The 19,799-nt window shown below is 33.5% G+C and overlaps 1 pseudogene; it reads right to left on the bottom strand.

The window, feature by feature from the left end:
• Positions 1-1,048: 1,048 nt before the first annotated feature.
• On the bottom strand, positions 1,049-4,142 carry LOC132288086 (nucleobase-ascorbate transporter 6-like; annotated as a pseudogene).
• Positions 4,143-19,799: the final 15,657 nt, after the last annotated feature.

The following is a 19,799-nucleotide window of genomic DNA, read 5'->3' as shown; positions in this document are numbered from 1 at the left end:
ATTCGTCAAAATCATCCAAAAAAAAACTAGTCAACCTGCCCGTTTAACCTTTTGATGGTCAAAACGGGTTCCATAATCTTTAGCCATCTGTCCTACGACACAAACATACCCAAAATCTTCGAATCCATTCCATCTGCTATTGGTAAGTTGATCAAGCTCTTCGACTTGGATATGTTCGAAAATTAAATATCTGGCCAATTTGTTCGACATTGCTCTAAACAACAAAAGACTTTCAGGTAACAATCTTCTGAAAATTAGCGAGCTACCAAAATTGGCATGACTTAACTGGGTAGAAAATAATTAAGTAGCTCAATTCCTGAAAAGTGCATGAAACTATTATACAAAACTAAAAAAGCTAGAGGTGCATAATATTCAGATTGAATTGATTTTTAGAAAACTTGGAGCCATTCCAATTATCATGTTTCCAACAACATTAGAACCAATCTGAACCGATCAACTGTCTCTCTTCCAAGAAAGGAAGTGGTCTTAGTCTTAAGAAGGTTAAAGAGATTGACAACACTACTAGGTGCCTTCTTCTATGGGATTATTTGCAAGGTAAGGACAGAAAATGTATTGGCTAGTGCTACCGAAAATATGACATTATAAAGACTCATCAGAAAAGCCAAAAAGTTGGAGCATCCGGAAGTGATTAGAAGAAAGAGAAACTTCATGGAGTTTCAGGTTCTGGCCAAATAGTAAAAGCAGGATGTACCTTCTCGAAAACACTAGTACATAAACGAAATCATCCATTTCCAGATTCCTAAGAAAAAGTATTAGCATATATAGATAGATAGATATATGTCTTTGTTTCTGTTTGTTTCTGGAGATTAAAAGGGGAATATCATAAAAAACTGCTCACCAGATAATGCTGTGAGAACAAGAGATTCATCTATACTAAACATGGTTTTTTTGTATTAAAGACAAAATGAAAAAGAGGTGAAGTAATATAGTAAAGAAATTAATGATCAAAGTAAAATTACCCACAATGAGCTATTGGCGGCTAGCTCATGACTTGGATCACACTGCCTCAAAAACTACAACCTAAGAATCACATTGATGGGAAAAACTTGCTGAGATTGAAGGGCAGGGAATAGAACTCTTTGCTCCTCGTATCCATCTTGAATAACCAGAACCTGTCCCACCAATGCATGCCCCGGTCTTTCCTAGTAGCAGTGTCTTTGCGATGCAGTGTGACATCTAGGAAAAGTGCCAACATACTGGCAACAAATGTTTCTGACAAGAAAGGCGCAATGATCATGTCATTGAACTGTCAAATAAGAAGTCTAACCTTAGATGGAACCAAATTAATAGAGAAATAAGAAGCTGATTTAAGGTTATGGAGAGGACAGAGGTAGTTGCATATACCCATCTTGCTCCGGTGTGGACAGGAGCATAACTGTTAACTGCTATATACTCGTTGAAATACATTGGTATTGATAAGCCCATGAAAACCGAGAAGCCTAAGATGAACTTCGTTCTAAAGCTGTTTAAATTGCAAAACTAGAGGAAACTGAGACCTGCTAAACCTACTCATTCACAATTAAAGAAAAATTATTGAACTTGAACTGCTTCATGATTTGAGAAGAAAAATTAGAATAAAATAGGGACTTCTTCATTTGGTAACACGTACCCACGTAGGCGAAGAAAATGCAATACAGAGCTGCAATGATTGGTGCTGGGATTGAGGCAAAGACAGCTTTTAATTTCCCTGAATAGTAAATTATGGTTAACAAATGTACTTGGAAATGAAGGTTTATTTACTATGGGTTAAACACTTAAACTATGGATTATTAGCATTATTCGGACATCAAAACACCTAACTTAAGAAAGTATGGAAAAGAAAATCATGAAACCAGCGGATATCTTCACAACTCTTCGGCTGCCAACACGTGTCAATGCTAACAAACCAGCATTTTCACTGTAGAATGGGAGGAAAAATCAAGTTTTATTCCCCTGCTAATTAAGAAAGAAAATTTGCAACACAATTTACAAATTTATTGCACAAGAATCTTACATTGATACTGAGGATCCAATCCCAGTTCCAATTATTCCAGAGAACAATATGCCCGCCACTCCCTTCGATAAAGAACAGAATTAAGATGATTAGAACACATAGGACATTAACAATTACAGAGTCAAATTTGGAGAAGTACTTTATGAACAGAATTCATGACCAAAAGAATCGCATTCAAAGTGACATGGCAGATTAGTTTCCCATCATTTCAAGACAAAGAGCCATCTTTTTAGTTAAATGCCACTACTATGCCAGATGATACCATTCTTTTTAGTTGGGGGGAGGTTCAACGATATTGAGTAGGCCATTAATTCTAATTATTCATTTTGGAAGCGGCCCATGTAAAAATTGAGTGGAAAATTGTGCCATATCTAGAGTTTTTTAGGCTTAGCATTGAGGTGTTAATGAAGGCTTATATAGGCAAAATTATCACTAAGTCAATTTTACCTGCCAACCAACACCGCGACTAAGAATAGAAGGTGGCAAAGGACTTGCACTTGCATGCCTTGACACAGTAATGAAGGCACCAGTGGGCTGTTGACATTTCAAAAGTACATAAGAGATCAATAAATTTGCGAAGCTATCCACATTAAAAACTGCCAAAGAAACCAGTGAATCGATGTGGCTATGCAAAGTACAAAATGCCAATTATGAAAGCATCAAACTCTTCATACTTAAAACAACAATGAAAATATATATATGTGTAAGTAAAAGAATCCGGAAATGAACTAGGCAATGTGAACTCTACTTGGAGAATGGTTAAGAAACACAAAAAATTGCATGGAGATAGAATACAAGTATTATATTACTTAGGTTCGTAATAAGGTTCGAAGATGGATGTAGAAAAGTGAGGGTTTATCCCATTAATAGGGAGGAAAGTGTTGCAATAGAAATATCAAAAAGATTCTGCAATAATGTGCCTACTTCAAAAGTCAATACAACTTTGGATAAGATATTTCATACAAATTTTGTAGAAACAACTCAACCAATAAACAAAAGTTTTACTGCTTCAAGCTAACTATCAAGCTACCTAACGTAACCAACCTCCAATCTAGGGAGTGGGACCGGCTACATAAGAAGAGAAACTAAACATGACACAAGCACATAAATACTGCAACGGATACAAAACAGGAGACAACAATATGAAGTGACTAGTTGATGGTTCCTTGAGAAACAATCCAAATGTCTAATGATGTATCTCAGGCTTCAACTAACAAGCACAATACCTCTACAAGAATGTGGGAGCTCCCTATTGAAATGGATATGGGACTCTAATCCTGAAAATGTCCAGAAGAAAAATAAGTCACAGCTATCAACAATGACACCCCATAATGGTTTTCCATGCATCCTTAAGTTATCAGGAGAACAACTAAACCTTGCATTCACCAGAGTCTTTATTCTAGCTTATTGCATAAAGTAGGCTAACTAGCATGGATTTTTCCTATTTGAGTATACTTTTATAGTATACTGTCTCGAACACATGATCACATAAAGCATCATAACAGGAATCATAAACATCAATTAGAAGATAAACAACTAGCCTTACCATGGAGCAGCACCTATAAGTCCACACGATCTGTTCGGCAGCTTAATTGAGTTTTTATAGGTGCGTTCTTATATGCCCCACCCACAGTAAGTAGGTGAGCATAAATCCAAACATTCACCACTGAGAATATAACAGCAAAGCGGTCAAAGACATGCCTCTCCCCACTCATTAGATGAGGTATAAACTGAAAACATTAAGATGTGTGACACTGATGAGATACAACACCAATCTGCTTAAGATGATTTAGGATTCTAATGTAGGAGAAAAAAAAGAAGTATAAAGATCGAAACCTAGACTATTGCAATGAAAAGCAATACACAATTAAACATTACCTAGGAAAAAATAACTAGAAATATGAGCTGTGGCAATCCAATCTCCATACATTTTGCGACATAGATATCCAATTCAAGAATCAATAGCCAACGGTGACAAAGCAGATTGGTGTGCAAAAAAATGAAAAAATTGAAAAAATAACAAAACATATATTACATATATTATATCAAGTGCCAAGCAATACAGAAATACCAAAGTGAAACATTATAGAGACATTTTGTCGAAAATACTGTTAACAGTGATTTTATATTTCCAGCCACATTTCAAGAAATACTTATATTATATGTTATTGGGGGTTTCTAACTACAGATTTTCTAACATCTGTCACAACTTGCGGGGGAATATTCAAAGCCAAAGCTTTCTCTTCTTGCTGAACATTGGTGCCAATACCGTTGATGTGCGAAGCCAAATCTTTCTGTTCAGCAAGAATGGTGCTAACACAAGCATCTTTCACTGCAGGGGCTGTACTTGAAGACTCCATCTCAAGGACAGACAACGGAGAAGTTGTCTGCGACATTGTACTATAAGACTCCTCAGAAAAAGTGGGCTTTTGATAATTTGAGAAGGCCAACGAAGAAGATTGATTGCAACTCTTCTTGGGGAAAGAAATGGCCTTTAAAGAATCAAATTTAAGCCGCTTCTTATCATAAGCATTTGAAGCTTCTTCAGCAGTATTAAAAGTACCCAACCAAACCTTCTTTCCTTGGAAGGGATCCCGGATTTCAGCAGCCCATCGGCCCCATTTCCGCCGTCGTACGCCTCTGTATTTCAAGCCAGATTGTCCCTGTTGGTTCGAAGTATTGGTCAAAACCCTCTTTTTAGGGTTTTTGCAGCCATCTGTTTTCTGCTGAATACCACCAAGTGGGAGATAAATTTCTCTAATAAAACGCTTGGGCTCGTCAAGACTTTCATCATTAGAAGAGTCGGTGCCATCCTCATCGTAACAAAAAACCCTTATTTTCCTTTTCCTCAATTTCAGTCTTCGATTATCAGAAATCTCAGAAAACACCATCTCAAAATATCGACTTTGGAACACAAGAAAGGAAAGGAAAACAGACCGATCAGGGATTTGTCAGGCAAGAAGCCCCTCTCAAGAACACGAAAAGATATCAAAATCTTCAGAGAGCGAAGAACGCCGAAGAGAGAGAGCCCCCAGTCAACAATAATTCAAATCGGGGCACAAAATCGTAACGCCGAAGACATAAAATCCTCTCTCCGCTACTCTCTTCGCAAAACCCGTTCTTGAGAAGAAGTAGAAACTATCCGAATCGAAATTCAATTCTAAAACCCTAGCTTCGAATTCACATCAGAGATAAACCTTGCTTGTCTCTGTCCGTCTCTCTCTCTCTCTATCTGTTTCTTAAACCCCTTACCCAACAGAATCCTTAACTCGTACTTCCTTTAGGCGTGTGCCAAGCACGTTCCTGTAAAATTTAAAATAAAAAATTGACTAAAATATCCAACTAAAATTAAATCTCTCGCTAAATTAAAAATTTTCATCACCTTGGCCCATATCCGTTAATTAAATTGTGAAAAAAAAAAAAAAAAAAAAAAAAAAAAAAAAAAAAAAAATTGACCTTATTATTAATGCTAAATTAAAAATATATAATTATTATAAAATTATAAAAATACTTCTTAGGTCTTCTTCCTCTCACTATCTCTTTCTAAAACTCTCATTTTTCACTCTCTAAACTTCCCCGACTTGAAGAAGGAAAAAAAAAAAAAAAAAAAAACACGAGACTCAACTATCCCGATCAATCACAAAGTGGCACATAATCTTGTTTTCTCAAATTGAGATTGAATCATTAGTTAATTTTTCAAACTCAACGAGTTAAGAAGTTATTACATGATTTCGGAACTATTGGTCTCAGGTCAATCATAAAACAACACATAAGTAAATGTGTCAACTTTAAGTTATTGTCAATCACCTTTTTTTCACTTATGTGTCACATACTCATTGTTGAAAATTCAATTAGTATTTAAAATGAAAAGAATGCTAGAAATAGTAACACCACTTATTTAGTTCAGTCACTGCATTCTAATCGTATTTTCTCAAAATTGGAATATTTCTTTATTATTTGGAGAACTTTCATTTTTCTTCTCAATATTATTTTTGAAACATGAATGTTTGGTGTTACCCTTTCTACTTTAGCCAAGTTTATATATCCATGTCCTATGTTGCTACTGAATAGTTCTGTGTTATATTAAATGAGAAGATGAGATTGATAAACCAACTTAAAATTTTTAATCAACATGACACTAAATTCGAAATATTTTTAGACGAGTGAAATAGAGCTTACAAAAAAAAAAAAAAAAAAAAAAAAAAAAAAAAAAAAAAAAAAGAGAAAGAGAGAAAAAAATGTCATGTTTTTTAATATATGTCTCATCTTTTATTTTGCGTAAAATCGTAACTGGATAAGATGGTGATTACATACCATCATATCCAAAGATGTAGGATAAATAATATTATGGGTTTTGCTAACCGCCCAAGCAACTGTTGTTTGACAGTCGAGTCTCCTATTGGCTGAGAAAGCCAACTTCTTCTCCTTTATAGATTGTTACAAACTTGCAATGATTGTACGGCCCCTTGTTAAATTAATGCCAATAATACCCCCACAACCATGTTGCCTCTTTAAGTCTTACGCATCTTCTTCAATAAAATTAAAATCCACCCATCCAGAATTTATATTTTAATTTTTACAAATCCTCAAAATGTTATTTCAATTCAAAAACATCATATAAATTTAATAACAAATCCAACACAATTAATCTGATCTTTTACTCTGCTAATTTTTTCCCCCCTAAATGGGAAAATTTTTATTAAACAAAGACAATAAAGTACAATAAGGGAAGAGCAACAGAACTCTAAAAAACAACACAAATGAAAAAAGAAAAAATGAAAAATAAAAAAAGAGAGAGGACAATTTCGTAGAAGCCCAGCCAACCAAAAAAACTCAACTAAAAAATTGACTCTAAATTTTCGATATCTAAGACAAGTAGTAAAGATTGCAAAAAGAGAACAAATCATTAATATTCAAACTCAAGCATTGAAGAACCAAAAAAAATCAACTAAAAAAATGACTTTAAATCACCAATATCTAAGAACCAAAAAACGTTGAGATTGACTATCTAAAAAATTGTTTTCTCTTTTTTTTTTTTTTTTCCTTTATTTTGTTTTTTAGAGTTATTAGTCTTGCCTTGATGTATTTTTATTGTTTTTGTTTAATAAAAATTTTCACTTTAAGGGGAAAAAAATAGTATAGTAAATGTTCAGATTTATTGTGTTGGATTTGTTATTAAATTTATATGATGTTTTGGAATTGGAAAAAGGTTCTTAGGATTTGTAAAAATTAAAATATAAATTCAAGCAAGAGGCCCCTCTCAAGAACAAGAAAAGATATAAAAATCGCTTTATGTGAAAACCCATAAAAAAAATTAATAAATAAAAAAAAAAAAAAAAACCTACGTGCATCATTTTGGTGGGATTTTGGATATGAATCTTGAGCTTGGATTTCGTCTTTTGAGGTAGGGAAGTATAAATTGCAATTTCTTTAATTTTTGTGAGTTTTCTATTTTGTGTATTTGTTGAAAAGCATGATATATGTTAAGGTTTTGTTATTTCCAATTTGATGTTCTTGAAATGATTGTGCCTTACATAATTCATGCAATAAATGTAATGATTTGATGTATTTGCTTTAAAGCATGTTATGATGATGATGTTATATATTAATTTCCTTCAAATATGTTAATGATTGGTTGGGTTCGTGGGTTAGAAAGGATGTTTAAAATGGTTTCCAATGACTAACGAAAAAAAATTGATGTGAAAGTTTTGAAAGATTTTATTCGAAAAGGTTTTGTAAAATGGTTTCCAACGATTTATGAAAAAACATCAAAGGGAACATTCTTTGTGTTTGCCAATTAATGGTAATTCGGAGAATGTCTACTTCTATTTACTAAACATTTACCAGATTAAATAAAAATGTTCTCTCTTATATAAGCAAGTATTGTTTAATTTTATATTTTCCTTTATCTTTCCAAGTTGTAATTGGATTGATGAAGTGAATTGGTTATAAAAGGAAAATTGACAAGAATAAAAGAAATTTGTTTTTATGGATTTGTGGTGATGGATTCTCATTCCTCGAGGCATTTCCCATTATTTGAAAAAAAAAATTTATTTAATCTTATTATTATTTGTTTTATTTTATTTTCATTATTCAAGCATTCAAAAATTGTTTTAAAAAAATTCTTTGCCATCCCTTTTAATTGATGTTTTGAAACTATGTTCGGAATCTAGTTTGAGAGTGATTCGACCCTGCTAATTACTATATCATTTTTATTAAGAATTTGCAGGTTTTTATTATTTTTGCACGAGCTGTAGATGAACGATGAGCTACTTGCACATCAGTGGAGCCTGAAAATTTAGGTGGGCTCCCCTTTGTGAAATAACTCATAGCCTTCTCCCAATGATTAGTCTGAACCACTGGTACTGGTACAGGTGCCTGCTTAATATGTAGCTGATTCTGAAGTGTAGCTGCTACACCTGCTTCTATAGACTGAGCAATGATATCAGCCATCTAAGGAGAATACTCTGGATCCTTTCTTTCGTTATAGCCTTGATCCTAAGACTCCTGAGTCTGTTGTTCCTCCTCCTGAATTATAGGAACCTCTTCCTCTTCCTCTTCCTCCCAAAACAAGGGTCGTTGTCATTCCTCTACAACCCACTAACGTCGTAGGAGATTTCATTGCCTACGTGTCGCTCTCCTTTGCAGCCTTGTTCTTTGCATTTCCCGTCTACTTCCAGCGTTAACCATTATATTAACATAGAAAGATAGAAGTTAATACAATTATAACGAACTATAAAGGAATACAATGAATTATAAACTTAAGCTCTAAGTAAAAGAGTACAAAATGCGAAAGTCTTATAACAAAAGAATCCTAGAGATACTTGAATCTGGAGTGCTCTGATATCAACTGTGATTTCCCCCGATTCCAGGACACTGGTTGATCAGGTCCGTGCATGAGACCGAGGGATATCAAACAATTAAAGTAATAAATGAACACGGACTACAAAAAGATAAGTAAATAAAGAAATAATATCATTGAACGGAAACTAAATAATTAAATGAATAAATCCTCTGTGAATAAAATCTTTTAATCCTCAAAGAAAAATAATAAAATCCATAGAATATAACTCGGGATTCCTCAAACATAAACCCCTAATAAAATCCCAGAACTGAAAATAATAAATGTCTAAAAACTGAAATAACTATTCAGAAGATAAAATCATACGTCGATTAGACCGAAAGAGTGATCATGTCAAGTCTTTGATCTACACGAACAACTGCTAATCCTGCTACTAACGAGAACCTGAAAAATATAACAATGATGGGTCAAAACCCACAGCAAGTCGTTTCTACGACAACCCAAATAGAGACTTGAAGAAGCTACACATGTATAGCTAACTCATGCAATAGCTACATAGTTGATAAGTATATATAAATATACTCACTAAAGTCTCTCATCGAATTAAAGCAGACTCAACCGTGTAGTGGGTATCTCATGTAAATCGCACACAAAGGTGGTCACGAGTCCTTCTTCTACCAGAGCACACACATCCCTAATTCAGCTACCCATCTCAATTGGTAATATACGCCTTCATCCTTGAGACGTCTTAACGATTAGGGGAGTGCGTCAAACTCTTGTACCTGAATTTTCTTTTCGCATATGCAATTTACACTCTCTTGAAAATCTTAACTTCAGCCATAATTTACTAAAATGGGCAATACCACACCAACTTGGACAATTGGAAGTTAGAAGCATTGAATCTCTCCCATAATAATCTAGCTCTCTGGTTCTATTCCATTCATTTTTTTATGGTATGTTAAGTTTGACTTTTGTTAATGTATCATATAATCAATTAGAAGGTCCTGTTCCGAAAAATAAAGCCTTCCAAAAGGCTCCGTACATTTAGTGCATTCACAAATAATAAAGGTTTGTGCAGCAATGCCACTGGTTTGAAGGCTTGTGCCACCACAATGAACAATGATGTTAATAAGGAAGAGAATGGGAACAAACTTATGATTTTGATTATAATTCTTCTTTCAGGCATTTTGCTTCTTCCATTCATGGTTGTTGGGATTTTCTATCTTCTTTACCCAAAAGTAGGCAGCGTTGAAAATGAGAATTTGTTTGCAATATAAAGCTACGATGGAAAAATGGTGTATGAGAACATCATTAAAGCGATAAGGGACTTCATCTTTGATCATTGAGTTGGGGTAGAAAGATCAGCAAGTGTTTATAAAGCTCAATTGTCTAGTGGTTAAGTTGTTGTTGTAAAGAAACTTTATGCCCCGAAAGATGGTTAACAAGTTAATGATCAATTAGAATGGTTTTTCAAGTGAAATCTAAACATTAACAGAGATACGCCATCGAAATATTGTGAAACTTTATGGTTTTTGTTCACACCCATGACTAGACCTATCAATGGAGTGGATCCAAATACTGATTCATTCTGAATCTGATCCGATTAGTCGGATATGGATTAAACAAAAAATTTGATAACTCGATTACGATCCGAATCCGATAATCTGTTAACTTAACAAATTGGATATGAATTATGCTGATCCGATTTGATCCGATAATAATCCGATCCGATTAAAATTATATATATATAATTATTTAACAATAATTATATATATATATATATATATATATATATATATATATATATATATATATATATCAATACTCCTATTAGAATTGTATTAGAGGTAACCCTAAAATCTAAAAAAAATCATCATGTTATATATACAATAGTGTCGTGTTATCATCCACATGCTAATAATTCTCTTAATATACATACTAAAAATATCATACACTTTATTCATTAACACAGAGTAAATAGTTTTTCTTTTCTTTTCCTTTCATATTACAGTAAATATATTTTTTTTCTTTTACTTTCATATTTTACTTATTTTTTGTTTTATATCTTTTTCTTATAATCATTATTTTTTGGGTTAAGTGCATTAAACTTCCCTAAACTTGCTCCTCTCTTTCAAAAAACCCCCAAGAAAACACTTAACCCCCTAAACTATTTCATTTGTTGCAATTTATTAATTGGCCATCCAAAATTTAACCGCCAAGAAAGGGCTAAGAGCATCTCCAACCCTAAAATGCTAAATTCGAATGCCAAATTTATATTTTGACAGTGCTACAGTGTCAAAATGTTACATTTTAACAATTCTGCTCCAATGGTGTATTTCATGCAAAATGCTATTTTTTGACACAATCACTATTCTTTTTCAACTGCCATTCCCACCATACCATCAGTTAATATCACTGAGTTGTTGATAGTGTGTTGGAAGCTTCAAGTTGTAAAGAACATTTTAAAAGAAACAAAAATTAAATTGCTAATGCAAATGCTTTTATTTAAATTATATTTGCTTATGCTCTTCTTCTCTATCCTCATCATATAGAGAAGACATTGACCATTATAATTATTCATGCAATTGGTTTCAGACCTTCCCATTATAAAAAGCACACCCATCTCAGAAACCAAAAACCAAACCAAGATTCATAGTACATGACTACAAAAAAATAAAATAAACAATTTCTAATCAAACTTCTGAGTTATAAGTAATCCAAACCTGTTACTCGAAAATAGCAAATTTAAAAACTTTATGATTCGGTTTAGCCCCTAATCACTTATCATTTCAAATTCTCTCTTTTATTCTAGCCAATCTTGAAGCTTTAAAAAAAAAAATACAGAACTGAAGATAAGAAGAGCCAAAAGATATCAACCCATATCAGATAACATTTTGATATAAAGTATACATAATGATAACAATATGGTGGTTCAGTGAAATTGAATGAACGTAGAAGATGTGCAGAAGTAGAGAGCGTTGTTTAAAAACATTAGGGAATATACACGTATATGTATAGAGAGAGAGAGAGAGAGAGGTACCTCTAATTCGTTGAGCAACGCTTTCTATCTGTTCTCGATCTGCCGCTGCAAATGCACACGAGGGGGTTCGGCGAGTGGTCTGCGTTTCCCCAATTTCGGTGGATTAATGAGTCTAACCATAAAGGGGTTTATGAGTCTAACAACGATGAGGAAGAGCAATGGATTGACGGTGACCCGACGACGAATCGGAGAGACAACGATGAGGAAGAGATTAACTTTTTGTCGCTGGTGGTCGGTCTCTTCCGTTTCTGTTGCCACCGTTCTCCTCTCTTTCTTTCTCTCTCTCTCTCTCTCTCTCTATGTTGCCCTAGACAAAGATAGGCGAAATTGGAGCTGTCCCTTCTTTTCTGTAGCCCAGCCCAACTAGCAATTGCTATTTGTTTTGCTACAATTGGCATAAAAATACCAAAGTTAAAAAATAGTGGCCCAAATAGCATTGCATTGGAGAGCCTAGCTTTAAGCCCACCTGCCATATTTTAAATTAGCAGCCCAAATAAGAGGTGGGTTAGAGATGCTCTAACTTGACAAAAATTTTAAAAGACAAAAATAGCCTTATAACCATTAAATAAATATTATATAGAAATATATATATATATATACAAGCGTTCCTCTCTTCCGTGTATATATATATATATAAACACACGTTCCCTGCATCTTCCGCCCTCTCTCCCCAACTACCTTCACCATCCGTCCATGGCACCACCGTCTGTCCATGACGACAACTGGATTTTCGAACTTTGCTACCGAATTTGTAGATTTTTATAGGGTCTTAAGTCTAGAATTTAGGGTGTTGTGATTGGGTTGTCGATACTCGTGATTGGTCACCAAAGAGCGTGCGCTGGAGAGATAAATGTTTTGGATTGATTAAGCAACAAAACAGCCACATGTTTATGGACCACCTCAAGGCCGCCACCGCCATCTTCTCCACCTTCGATAAGGACATTAGTGTTAACGATCCATGGCCCACCCTTCGCTAAAAAGAAGGGCGGCTGATTGTTGGAGGTGACCGGAGACTAGGTGTTAGCTAACCTGTCGTCCTCCATTGAACTATTAAAGCATGGCCAGGGGCGGCTCGATGTAACTCAGGGCCTTAGGCGAAAAATAAAAAGTGGCCTTTTCATATTATAATATGTAATATATTAATTATTAAATAATAATTAATTAAAAATTATCTTTCTTACTTTTTGCGATGAAAACTTACTAATTCTTATATTCAAGTGTGGTTAAATCTAATTGGACCATTTTTTTGCTAATAAATCTCTTACTTTTGTATCAATATTTTTCCCAGGATCATATATATTTGTGGGAAATAGTCTTAGGATATGATTTTCGTTTACTTGTTTCACTTTCTTCCAATTCTTTTTGTTGTTCTTGATTATTATTGTGAATCAAGTCACTAGTATTTTTTTCTTTCACTATTGTATAATCTTTTAATTCTTTTAGATGATTTGACTGTTCATTTGCTGAACTTTCACCTAAATTTTTGCTAGGTTTTAATTATTAGTTGCAACAAATTTATCAATAGCTCCCTTTTGAGATTAAATTAGTTTATCTATTCTTCTCTTCTTCTTTTTTTTCTTTTCTTTTTTTTTTTTTTTTATGTTTTTCAAATCCGGATTCTTACTTTCTAGTAGACATATTAAGAAATATGGGTAAAAATAATCACAAGACTCACAACTCACAGACAAATATACAAATATATGAAAAATATAGATATATACAAATTTATAATAACAAAAGTTAGTAAAACTAAAAAATAATTAAAGAAAAAAGAACAATATAACCTGGTTTAGAAAGCCACAATTCAATGCTGCTGCAAATTCTTCAATAAAAGAAGAGTGCATTCAAATTGAGATTCGAGACTAATGAATATTGAGTCGAGAAGAAAGAAAATTGTAAAGATGTAATGAGAGAGGACTGAGAAGGGAGATGACTTGTATCTTATAAGAAACTTATTTAGTTTGGTATCTTATAAGGAACTTATTGAGCTTGCTAAGAGAGGAGAGAAATCAGAATGAACGTGAGGAATAGGAATAAGAAAATAAATAAATAAATAAATAAAATAAAAATCTAGAAAAAGAGAATATGGAGAGTTTTTTGGCTTCCCCATACAATAGCTAAATATTTATTATCGTTCAACTTACCTAAAAAATATTAAATATATATAGTGCTGGTGTAAAAAAAAAAAAAAAACGTGTATAAGATAGACAAAGAAATAAAATATTAATGAGATATTTTAGCAGATAAAAAAAAAAAAAAAAAATGAGATATTTTAGGAGATAAATAATTTCTCTCTTGGTTAAAATTTAATGAAAATGCGTGAATGATGATAAGGAGAGAGAAAAAAGAAAAAAAAGAAAAAAAAAAAGGAGTTATTTTAGGGGATAAATTTTTTAAAATTAGTCTTCAATAAGGAAATAATTACAATATATTATATATATAAGGCAACTAAAATATTTTGGGGCCTTTTTATTGATTGGGGCCTTAGGCGACCGCCTAACTCGTCTAAGGCTTGACCCGCCCCTGAGCATGGCGACAGTCACAACCCGCCTCACACTGGACGTTCCATTCAGGCTGAACAATCTCGCCGTCCTCTTCCCCACCATTTAGTAGTTTCATCGCCGATCAATTCAGTCTCATCCGTTAGAAATAAGACTCACCATTTCTAACCAGTAAAAGCAGCTCACCGCTTCTCACCAATAAAATAGCTTTAAGACAGCTGTTTGTCCTCACCGGTAAATTCCATGGTTGTAGTTTAGACGCGTACACAGGTAAACTGCAGCTGGTTGCCGCAGCTGGTTCTGACGACCGTCGGGAGTAAAAATAGAGTCATTGTGCACCTGTGTACGAGACAGGGAGCGAAGGTGGGGCACGCGCCTCTTTAATTACCTATATACGCTGTGTTGAGGGGAATATATATATATATATATATATATATATATATATATATATTTTGCTATGTTAGCAAAATTATTGGATTAAGATATGATGACTTGGATAGTAGGTTAGTTAATTTGCAGAATGGTAACTTCATTTTGTAGCTAACGATTCTTTGATGTTATGGGGCTACTTGCAACACTCTTATAGTTTTGGGGTATTTTTTAGTTTGGGAGGGTTTCTTGCAATTACCTCATAGTTGAATGGGGTTTAATGCACTTAACCCTTGTATTTTTTATTCTCTTTTGACATTAATTTATATTTTTTTTCTTTTTTTTTTAATATAAAAAACCTACATTTTTATCGAATTGGGTCAGATTATCGGATCGAATATTGATTTATTTACAAATTGAATTCAAATTAACTTACAAAATATCCGTCGGATTATCGGATCGGATCAGACCGACTAAAATGCTTATCGGATTCGGGTCGGATCAAGCCTGATCCGGTCCGAATCTGATCCGTTTACTGGTTTACCCATGATTCTCGTTTTTTGTATGCGAGTACTTTGAAGGGGGAAGTTTGCAAAACATTCTGAGAATAAACCTTATAGGAGTGTGGTTGGATTAATAGTGTGAATGTGGTTAAAGATGTGGCAGATGCTTTCTGTTATATGCATCATTATTGTTCATCTCTTATAGTTCACCGAGACATATCAAGAAAGAATGTTTTATTAGATTCTTAATATGTAGCTCACATCTTTGACTTTGACACTACTAGGCTTCTAAATCCATACTTTTCCAATTGGACTTCATTTGTGGGGGACCTTTGGGTACGCTGCTCCAGGTATTTTTTATTTTTTTATCTTCTGTTAAAACTATTCATTTTAAATAGCTGATTAAATGAACCAAGGCCTTACATTAGATGTTTATAATCTTCATATTTTTAAACTGGAAATTTTGTTTTAGCTTAAACATGTACTATATAGTTTCTCGATGTCCTAATTCTGTATACTTTTATCACTTGTTAGATGTACAATAATGAATATTGTGTTCTAAAGTTAAACAATAACAACAACAGCAACAACAAACATAGCCTTTATGCCAATTATTTGGGTTCAATTACATGAATAATTTTTTTTCTTTCCACTCTATGCAACTACAAAGCTTAAACCAAACCACCTGTTATCATATCCTTCTTGCCTAACTCTACCCATGTTAACTTTCCTCTTCCCATTCTGCTAGCATTACCCTCAATATGGACCATGTCATGTACTCTTTTTAATGAAGCACTTAAAAGGTCTTTTATGAACATGTCGAAACCATCATAACCGATTTCATCTCTAGTTGGTGCTACTTTCTTATCTTAATGCACATCCATCTTAACACATTTTTGCCACATTCACTTTATGCATCTGTTGTTTCATTACTGCTTAACATTTTGTTCAATAAAGAATGACTATTCTAATAATTGTTCTATAGAACCTTCCTTATCACACAATATACTAGATGCACTCCTCTATTTAACCACCCTTCCTGTCTTCAATTTCTCCTTCATAACAGATAATTGAGTCTAAATAACCTCTTGATCCTTAATCTTAACTTCATCCTCACTTTTTTATATTCAATAGTTATGCAGTTTAAATAATGATTATTAGAAAGAAAGAAAGAAAAAAAAGTATTGGCAGGTTTCTTTTTACATTTCTTATCCATTTTTATTGATTTGTAGAGCTTGCTTACACAATGAAAGTGAATGAGAAAGACGATGTTTATAGCTTTGGAGTGCTAACGCTGAAAGTGATTATGGGAAAGCATCCGGGTGAGTTCATCTCCTCTCAATCATCTTCATCAGTAACATCATCACCATCACCATCATCACCACCACCACCACCGACATTGCATGTCCGGGATATACTTTTAAAATTTTAAAGATGTGTTGGATCAACGTCTTTCACCTCTAATGGAACAAATGGCTGAGGAATTAGTCTTTATCATTGTAGACACTAAAATTTCATGAACTTTTGTTTTGGTAAATTGACCAATCAAATATGAGTCTCATGTTTAATTAAATTATTTAATTGGCCAAAATTTGGTCAACTTAAATTATTTAATTAGCCCAGCCCAACTGATTAAATAAAAAGATAATTATTCTTAATAAAATATATTTGGAATAATTATTTTACGGATAATTATCACAATATAACCAGCACAGCCTAATTATAATTATGTCCTTATCAATAAAGGACACATGTCATCATCCTATTAATCCAAGAAGCCTATAAATAAAGGCATGGAGAAGGAGGAAGGGGGCAGAAATTGAGAGAAATTTAGAGGCTCAGAAATTTAGAAGGTCGAGAAATTGAGAGACTCAGAAATCCAAAAGGCCAGAAATCCGGAGGGATACAAATTGAAAATTCTAAAAATCCAAAATTCCAAAGAGAAACACAAAAATTCTACCAATAATCATCCCTAACATCCAAACCTGGAGACGAAGAGCAATAAGCACATCAAATCAAGTCGTTTTTAATTAAAATTCCACGATGATCAATAACAAGCACATACATAGCCGTGCCGTTCTTCATCAAATTCAACAAATTCTCTCTAAAGGTGAAAAACAACAAGCACATCCAAAGTCGTGTTATTCTTCACCAAATTCAATAAATTCTCTCTAAAGGTGAAGAACAAGAAGAACATCCAAAGTCATGCCATTCTTCACCAAATTTAACAACAAAGAACAACAAGTACAACCAAAGTCGTGCCCTTCTTCCACAAATTCTCTGAAGACGAAGAACAACAAGCACATATAATCCAAAGTCGTGTCGTTCTTCCTCAAATTCAACAAAGAACAACAAACACATCAAATTGTGTTGTTCTTCCTCAAATTTAACAAAGAACAACAAACACATCAAAATCGTGCCGTTCTTTTCTTGCGATTTAACAAGTTTGAAGAATCACCAAACAATACTATTCGAGATCAAGCTTCATCAGCCCTCGATTAGAAATCATCGGCGGTCTTCCTCAACTACAAATACTTAAAGAAGATTATCAACAAACTGATTCAAGATCAAGCTCTAGCAGCCCTTGAATCCAACCAATATAGGTGATCGAATCAGAGGTTATTTTCTTTATTTTGTAAAGAATATTTCAAAGGATTGTACTCAATTTTTATAAATAAATAAATTACTATTTGCCCTATCTTTCATTCTTTATTTGCAGACTACGAAATTTGTGTGTACAATCACTAAGCTAGCTTTTGCATGGCCAACAATGGGAAAAGTCTCCACAGAGGTATCACAACGAAGGCCAACTCTGTGAAATCCATTCGACATGATTACAATAGGGCAACTATTTGATATCAGTTTCTTGAGCTTTTTTGTATCTTTTTAGTTTTTATTGCCCTGCTTATCTTGTGTTGTGAGGATGATATCAAGATTATTATAAGCTATAAAGCACGAACACGGGACACGTATACGATACGATACGGATACAGCGATACAGCAAATTTTAAAATATCAGGACACGATCACGGATATAGACACGATAATGATACAGTAATAAAATAATAATATACATTATAATATATATATATCTATATATATATATATATATATATATATATTATTTTTACTCAATTTCTAATTTATATTTAATAAACATAACTTTTAGGCCCATCATTCTCTTGAAAAGTTTAGGCCCAAATACCTTGAAAATATAAAAATAAATAAATAAAGGAGGAGGTACATATTTGTATCTAAAAGTAGAATTATTATTCTTATAACCAAACTGGTTCTAAAACATAAGATTGCAATCTTATCACTTCTCTCTTCCCTAGGGTTTTTATTACCTTTTTTAAGTGGATAAATTTTGGGGAATGAGACGGCAGAGGGGAAACATATGCTTCCAACAGGAATTAATCGTAAAGCAGCTGGCTATTTTAGAACTTTTCATCGGCCAAAAGTCTGAAAATGCAAGTTCTCTCTTCTCTTGGAACCGACTTTTTCATCTCCTCTATCTTTGTTCCTCAATCTGTCTTTCTATGAATATACACAACTATACACGTTCTCTTTTTTTTTTTCTTTTTTTTTTTTTTTTTTTTGACAAAAAATCTAAACCCCGTGTCACCTGCGTGTCCTTTGCCATGTCCGGCATTAAAAAAAAAAATTAAAAATAAGACACCTCTGAGGTGTTGGACACGTGCCCAAGCTTCGAACATTCGTGTTAGTGTCGGACACGTGTCTGACACCGGTACGATAGCCCATTCCCACGTGTCGGCCGGTGCTTCATAGATTGTAAGATATGTTGCATTATATTACATATCATAAGACAAATTGAAGTGCCACCATGTGTACCTCATTTCATAATAGCAAGAAGACAATATAGGGCATAAAAAAGTGTGTTGCTGAAATTTAATGTGTTTGACGGTGGCCGTTCCTATACGCCAAACTAATGTAGTGAATGTACGGTTCAAGAAAAGCCTTTTGGGTCAAGTTTAAATTTATAAAAACCACCACTACTACTTCTACAAATGTAGCAAAGGTGAATAGGGATCGTCCCAAGGGATTATAGGGCTACTAGTAATGGAAATAATGTTTAGGGTTAGTAGGTCGAGTGATCAAAGGTAGGTTGCTTGGTTGATTAAACTACAATTACGATTAAACAAGCTCAATATAAAACAAGTAATTAAAGGATAGAGAAAACAAGAGAAAGAGGTCTTAGGACTTAGAGATCACCACTAAGCATCACCTTTTTATACACTCAATTCACAATTAATGAGGGGAAAAACATATGTTGTAACAATAGTGAGTGTGTGTGGTTGTTTTAACAAGCATGTATGACCAATTAAGTATATATTATCTACACAACACAATGAACAGCACAATATATCAAACTATGCCTTTAATCCTTCCTTTAAGCTCACAATCCAAACACATCACATAATTAGAGATATATAATACTTGCATTCATAAGTATGGAACATCAAACAACAAACATAGAATGTCCTCCCATTTAACAACTAAGGTAACGACACTACATCTAAACTAATGACATGAAAATTAAACTAATTAA

This window comes from Cornus florida, unplaced genomic scaffold, assembly GCF_030987335.1.
Source record: "Cornus florida cultivar Cherokee Brave unplaced genomic scaffold, ASM3098733v1 CherokeeBrave_3.0.0_Hap2_Chr02, whole genome shotgun sequence".
In the NCBI taxonomy this organism is placed as follows: domain Eukaryota; kingdom Viridiplantae; phylum Streptophyta; class Magnoliopsida; order Cornales; family Cornaceae; genus Cornus; species Cornus florida.
The sequence above is the reverse complement of the archived record's forward strand: the minus strand, read 5'-3'. Positions and strand labels throughout refer to the sequence as shown.